The following is a 7,287-nucleotide window of genomic DNA, read 5'->3' on the forward strand; positions in this document are numbered from 1 at the left end:
TTTTCTAAGAAACAGCTTTCAAAACCAAAGAGTGGCCTTTACTATTATCATTATTATTATTATTATTATTATTATTATTATTATTATTACTATTTTGAGCCATGTTCTCCCTATGTAGCCCAGCTGGCCTTCAACCAGGAACCAGTGTTTCTTTCTCAGCCTCTCCTCAGCACTGTGATTACGAATATAATCTTTTAATACCGGCCCTTCAAGCAATTGAGAGTAAGTGTTGACGCACATGTGAGGGGCTGGCTTTGGACTGTGGGACTGGCTACTTTCTTCTTATCTTTATTGTCCATCATTACGCTTGTGCAGCTTTACCGGGCTCCCAACACGGATGCCGCTGGAGAGGTCCAGGATCCCTCAAAAGGAGACTGTCTTGACGTTCAGGCTCTCCTAGGAAGGAGAGGTTTAGTGTGAGCAGGAGCTTGGAGCCCGGGTGGAAGGAGTGGCTTTCCTCAGCCGTCTCCGTCTACGAAGATCCCACTTGAATACTATGCCTGTGCATGCAGGAATGTAGGCTCCCATGTGCGTGCAGAGTTGCTCCCCTGTGCGTTCCCCTGTGGCTGCCATGGGCCAGCATCAACACCTTTTACTCCTCTCCACCTTAGCTTTGGAGATGGTGTGTCTCTCTCTCTCTGAACCAGGAGCTTGCCTCTTGGGCTAGACTGGCGGGCCAAAGAGTCACTGGGATCTGCCTGTCTCTGCCCTTCCCACACCCCCACCCCTCAAGAGCTGGGGTTACAGATGTGTGCTCTTACATGGGTGTGGGGTTCCAAACTCAGGTCCCCATGCTTTCGCTCTACCTACTGAGCCGCCTCCCCAGCTCCTCGGCCGCTCCTCCTCCAGCCGTCTGACATTCTGGCTGAGTCTCTGCCTCATGCTTCTCTTGCAGCAAGTGTCTGTCTCTCACAGTGCATTCAGCCAGCAGCTGATGCAGTCCACCCCCTCTGTCTAGCGCGACTCTGCGAAAGAGTCACAAGAACCAGGCTAGCTCTTGGTTTATTGCCCAGAAGTCAGGAGCTCTACATATCCCCCAAACTCGAGGCTCCTATGTCCCCTATCACCTTTACATTCTTGTCCCCATGCTGTTGAATCCAGAGTGACTGCTGCTCAGGCCACGCCTACCTGTAATGACACCTTGGTGGCAAGGCCCCTAGTAAGAGCCATGGCTCTCCAAGCCCTTCATAGACTCTCCCTGGGGTCTAGGTCCCAGGAGAATAGCAAGGGTTGTTTTCAGTTCCACAAAGAAGCCTATAGAGCTCAGATTGCCAGACTCAAGGACATCACTGGCAACACACCCCCAACCTAAAATCCCTGCACCTCAACTAGATGTGTTCTCCTTTCTTACTTCCTCCTCATCCCCAAAGTCGAATATTCCTCTTTCTCTCTTCACACATTCATCTTGGCACAAGTCCACTCTAACTCAGTCTCCACCTAGCACTGGAGCTCTTCCACTGAGCCTTTTGCAAAGTTCCATCACCAAGAGAATTCTTCGTTGGTGTCTCTGAATGACCCTTGTTTATTGTCTGGGAACTGCGGATTCCAATGGATGAACCAGCTGGCATTACCATGGCTCTTTCAAATGGTGGTTTTGATTTCTCCCTTCCCCAAGCTCCACTCCTCAGGTCACCCTTACCCAAGGTTCTTCAGCACTTGGAACAAGGCCCGTACCCTGTTGGTTCTTCAGCGACACTTCTATTGAGTATTTCCATTCTCCATTTTTTCAAAGCCTCTTAGGGTCAAGCCAAATGTGGTGTTGCATTTCTGTCACCCCAGCACTCAGGGGTGAAGGCAGGAGGAGCAGATTATGAGGTAGGTTTGAGGCCAGCCCAGGTATTTTGTGAAGCCCTGACCCGAAACAAAGAAACAAAAACCTGTTGTCTTAAAGTCCGAGCCATCAGTCTGGGCTACTCAGTGACCCTCATTTCTTTCAGCCCTGTGAAAGTCTTTCTCCAGTTCCCCTCAAATGTATCTAAAGACATGGACTAAGGCTTCCTCTCCAACCTTTGTCCCCTCAGCATTCTTGGAAACATCAACCCGGTTTCTACAGAAATTATCATGTTCAAGTTCTTGCCTTCCTTATGACTTCAGCCTCCCAGCTCAGTCCTAATCTTGACCCTGCTCAGACACCTGTAACTTGGACACAACAGCAGCAACTTTAACACTTATTAACACTCATTGAGATAACACAAATGCTTAGCACAAGCAGTCGGCAAACACTGCAAACGTGCTTCAGAGAGGGAGGGCGATGAAGCTGGTTCATCCGCTGGGACTCTTGGTGCTTGTTGAGGCAAGATGGAAAGACACTGGAACAGTGGGAACATGGGAAAGGAAAGACCCCCTCAGCCCCGCATCTGGTTCAAGTCTGTCCCCAGCTGAGCACCAAGAGTCCAGCACATCACCATTTGCTGTAAGGGCTGCCAACAAGGAGCTACCGTCCCTTCTTTTTGTAGCTATTTTATGTCAAGAGAGGGGCCTCATTACTCTTCTAAGATATTTTCTGGGAATCTCAAACAAGACTATTATAAACTCTGTGTGCAGTGGAGATACCTTCCTGTATCCCTTAGAGCTAGAGAGTTGCCTGTCCAATTGAAGCCATGGCAACTGTCCTTCAGACCTGGGACCTCATTTTGTTTCCTTAGCAACCTCACCAAAATAGAATATATGGCTATTTTAAAGACAATGAGGGACAATGCTCTCTTAGAGGAACCTATTGTCTGTGCTTCATCTTCTTTTCTTCCAAAACTTCTCTTTCCCTTAATTATTCTGCTTAAAAATCTATCTATCTACATATATATTTTTTAAAAAAATCTTTATTTTTGTATGTGTGTGTGGTGGGGCACATATGCATGCCAGAGGTCAAAGTACAGTTTTTTTTTTTTTTCTCTCTCCAATCACTCTTCACCTTATTTTTGGGGTCAGGGTCTCCCACTGGAGTTAGAGCTTGCTGGTTCAGGCTAGCTGGCAAGCCTCAGGGATGCTCCTGCCTTGTCACCCTCAGCACTGGGGTTACAGGCACACCACCACACCCAGCTTTTTATGTGGGTGCTGGGATCTGAACTCTGATCTGTGCATTACCAGCTGCACTGTCTCCCAACTCTCTATCCCAGCGGTCTTCTAATAATCCCCAATTCTGCTTCATCCATAGCCCTGAAATTCTTTCTTGTGTTGAAATTGAAGGTTGCATGGGTCTAAGTAGAGACCTAAAAAATTGAAGGGACTCTTTAAGTTGCTGAAGGCAATGGTCTGTCTTTACTGCAGGAAGGCTTATGAGAATGCCCAATTTATTGTATTTACAGGAATGAGCATTCTAGGGAAGAATCTGTCTGCATAGGCTAGTTGATGATTGAAACTTCAGTGATCTGGAGGAATTGGATATCGAAGTTCCGGGACTCTTAATAACTTATCCCGGGTGGTCTCTAGTATCCTAATAAGCCATTCCTTGCCCCTCTGTGTCAGACCTAACACCCTGCTACTTGCCAAACCTAAGATCAGACCGATAAAAAGTGTTTGGAATGTATTAACTTAACAAAACCCTAGCTTTCCACCAATCAAAGGCCTAATAGTGTTGATGACAGCATCTAAGCCCAATAGCAGAGCTTCTCCATCTTATTATAACTTGTCTCCCTGATGTTTCTACCTATGTGTTTTTAAAAATATCATAATTTTCAACTTTCTTTGTTCTGTTACCAGAAAACTCCACGAAACTGCTTTCATGTTGGACACTGTATTTGGGGAGTATATGCTCTCAGGCCATGGTCGCTCAAATTTTTGTCCAGAATAAAACACATCTTTTACTCCTTTGATGTGAGAGCCATTTTTGTTAGATTGGTCTGTTAGACTGTTTCTGTTAGATAGTCAAGTTTCTATTAGATTGGATGTTTATGGTCTTTAGTTTACTCAAGACGACACACTGTGTGTTTGTAATCCTGTGTGTTTATGTGAAAACCCAAGGTTCCTTCCTATTCATCTCCTTCCATCTCAGTGACATTACAAGTGTGTGAGGATTGCCTGGATTACTCCAAATGTAAAAGTCAGAGAGTGAGAAGCAGCCAAAGGAAGGGCATGCAGCTGTCTGGTTTGGTAGTACCTTGAGAAAAAGGGAGAATGGCCTTGCCATTTGTCCCCCAGCAATCAGGAACACAAGGGCTCAGGACCTTCCATTGGATTTGTTGATAAAGAAGTTACTGGTGACCTTGATAAGAGAGAGTTCAGTGGAATGCTGGGGACAAATGACTGCAGAGATTGCAACAGGCAATGATTCGTTACAGAGGAGGATGTAGATCAGATGGCAAACTCAATAAAACAAGGGTTTATAAGGGGGTTTTTGAAGATGGAGCTGTACCAGAACAAGAAGATAAGAGCAACCCAGTGGAAACAGGAAACTGGACACGAGGGAGAAGACATTGATATAGAACAGTGTGGAAAAAGGCAACATAATTACTCTCCACGCACCATGCTAGTTATGTGCCCGGAAGCAGGTTTTCTCTAGTAACAAGAGTGCCAGACACAGGCAGAGGAGGAAGGGTTGAAGAGTGAAAGTGTTCAGCTGAGAATGAAGATTTGAGAACACACACATATAAATATAACTTTGTTAGGTTTCTCTGTATGTTTGTCTCTCTGTCTCTTTGTCTGTCTCTCTCTCTGAAACAAGGCAATGAGGCCTATGCAACTCAGTTCTACCTCCTGTAAATAAAACAGGAATTTGTAAACAAATGTTCTTCCTTATTCCTGCCCTTTCAACAAACAACTCTGATGTTTAACCAGAACTGAGTTTGAGCTATGGCCAGGTGCCCCACCTCCTGGGAAAACATGAAAGCAAAGACGTTCCAGGGTTCAGAGCAAGTCTCTCATTCTCTCTCTCTCTCTCTCTCTCTCTCTCTCTCTCTCTCTCTCTGTCTCTCTCACCCTCCCTCTCTTCATCTCTCCTTCTCTGTCTTCCTGTTGCCCTCCTTCCTCTCTCCTTCAGGTTCCTCTACCATGCTGTCCATGGCAATTATCCCTTTCACTCTAAGCTACTTCTTCTACTCTTGTACTTTAAGCCACTTCTCTTATAAGAAAGTCTTTTACTCTCTTTAAGCCACATCATGTTATCTTTGTTGTTCTATGCCTCTTAACCATGCCCTTGGTCACGTGACTATCTCTCCTGCTAAAGCTCATTCTGAATGATAATCTATTAACTCCCCTCCTGAAGCTGCCACTCTTTCCTTCCACACCTGAGATGTGTGTTTGTAAACCAAAGCCAAACGTCCAGGCCTAAGTTGTGTTTTCCTTTAGCCATGCTTCACTGCCTGGATGTGAGAAGAAAGAGGATAGCCAGGCAGTGGTGGCTTTAATTCCACCAAGCAGTAGAGGCAAGTGGATTTCTGAGTTCAAGGCCAGTTTGGTCTACAGAGCATGTTCCAGGACAGCCCAGGCTATATGAAGAAACTCTGTCTAGGAAAAAAAACAACAACAAAACAGACTAAAATAGGTCTAGATCTGGGTTCAGCCACAGTCAAAAAATCAGCAGGCCTGAATGAATAAATGGTGAAGTGTGTAGAAGAAGTTAGAAGTTTATGATGACGAAGTGAGGTTATCTGAGCTGAGGAGGGAGAGCTGAGGAATGGTAAGTGGTTTAAAAAAAAAAAAATGAGAGTCAGCAGTGATTCCAGCAGAGATGACAGCTTTAAAAGTGAGCCAGCAAAGTCAAGGTTGTTACAAATTGGGACATATGACCTAGACTTCCCTGGGTAGAAGGTTGCTGCCTATTTGTATCTGTGCTCAAGATTCGAAAGACAAATCTATCTTTCTTTTAACAAGACCATTCTAAATTACTACACTTATGCCCAAAGATTAATGCTGGTCAGGGAAGCTTCTTCTTCTTCTTCTTCTTCTTCTTCTTCTTCTTCTTCTTCTTCTTTTTTTTTGTTTTAAAATAAATATAAATATCTTTATTCTGTTCATTTCAGCAGCATTTAGCTGATTTTTTTAAAATTGTTTTTTTAATTCATTACAGGTTATTCACTTTGTATCCATGTGACCCTAGCCAATCAGGTCTCATCAGGACTGATTGTCTTCCTCTGTGGCCTGATAAGGCTGCCCCCCACCTCTGCCCTCAGGGGGAGGTGATCAAAGAGCCAGCCACTGAGTTCATGTCAGAGACATTACTAGGGAACCTACTTGAACACTGAGCTGCCATTGGCTACATCTGTGCAGGGGTTCTAGGTCATCTCCATGAATGGTCCTTGCTTGGAGTATCAGTCTCAGAAAAGATTCCTATGCCCAAAATCTTTTTTCCCCTCTCTCTCTCTCTCTCTCTCTCTCTCTCTTTGTGGAGTTCCTGTCCCCTACAGGTCTTTCCATCTCCCCCTTCTTTCATAAGCTTCCCTGCACTCTGCCCAAAATTTGGCTCTGAGTCTTAGCATCTGCCTCGATGCCCTGATATGTAGAGTCTTTCAGAGGCCCTCTGTGGTAGGCTCCTGTCCTGTTCCCTGTTTTCTCCTTCTTCTGATGTTTATCTTGTTTATCTTTCTGAATGAAGATTGGGCATCTTACCCAGGGTCCTCCTTCTTGCTTAGGTTCTTTAGGTGTACAGATTTTAGTTTGTTTATCCCATATTATATGTCTAATATCCACTTATAAGTGAGTATATACCCTGTGTGTCTTTCTGCTTCTGGGATACCTCACTCAGGATGATCTTTTCCAGTTCCCACCATTTGCCTGCAAATTTCATGATTTCCTTTTTTAAAATTTCTGTAAAGCAAAGGGCATTGTTATCAGAACAAAATGACAGCTTACAGACTGGGAAAGAATCTTCACCAACCCTGTATCTGACACAGGGCTAATATCCAGTATATATAAAGAACTCAAGAAGTTAAACAGCAACAAATCAAGTAATCCGATTAAAAATGGGATACAGAGCTAAACAGAGAATTCTCAATAGAGGAATATTGAATGGCAGAGAAACCCTTAAAGAAATGCTCAACATCCTTATTCATTAGGGAAATGAAAATCAAAACAACCCTGAGATTTCACCTCACACCCATCAGAATGGCTAAGATCAAAAAAATCAAGTGACAACACATGCTGGAGAGGTTGGGGAGAAAGGGGAACCCTCCTCCATTGCTGGTGGGAATGTAACCACCACTTTGGAGATCAATCTGGCGCTTTCTCAGACAACTAGGAATAGTGCTACCTCAAGATCCAGCCATACCACTCCTAGGCATATAACCAAAAGATGCTCAAGTATACAAGGACATCTGCTCAACCATGTTTCTAGCAGCTTTATTTGTAATAACCAGA

This window comes from Psammomys obesus, unplaced genomic scaffold (assembly GCF_907164565.1).
Source record: "Psammomys obesus unplaced genomic scaffold, mPsaObe1.curated_primary_1811, whole genome shotgun sequence".
NCBI lineage: Eukaryota > Metazoa > Chordata > Mammalia > Rodentia > Muridae > Psammomys > Psammomys obesus.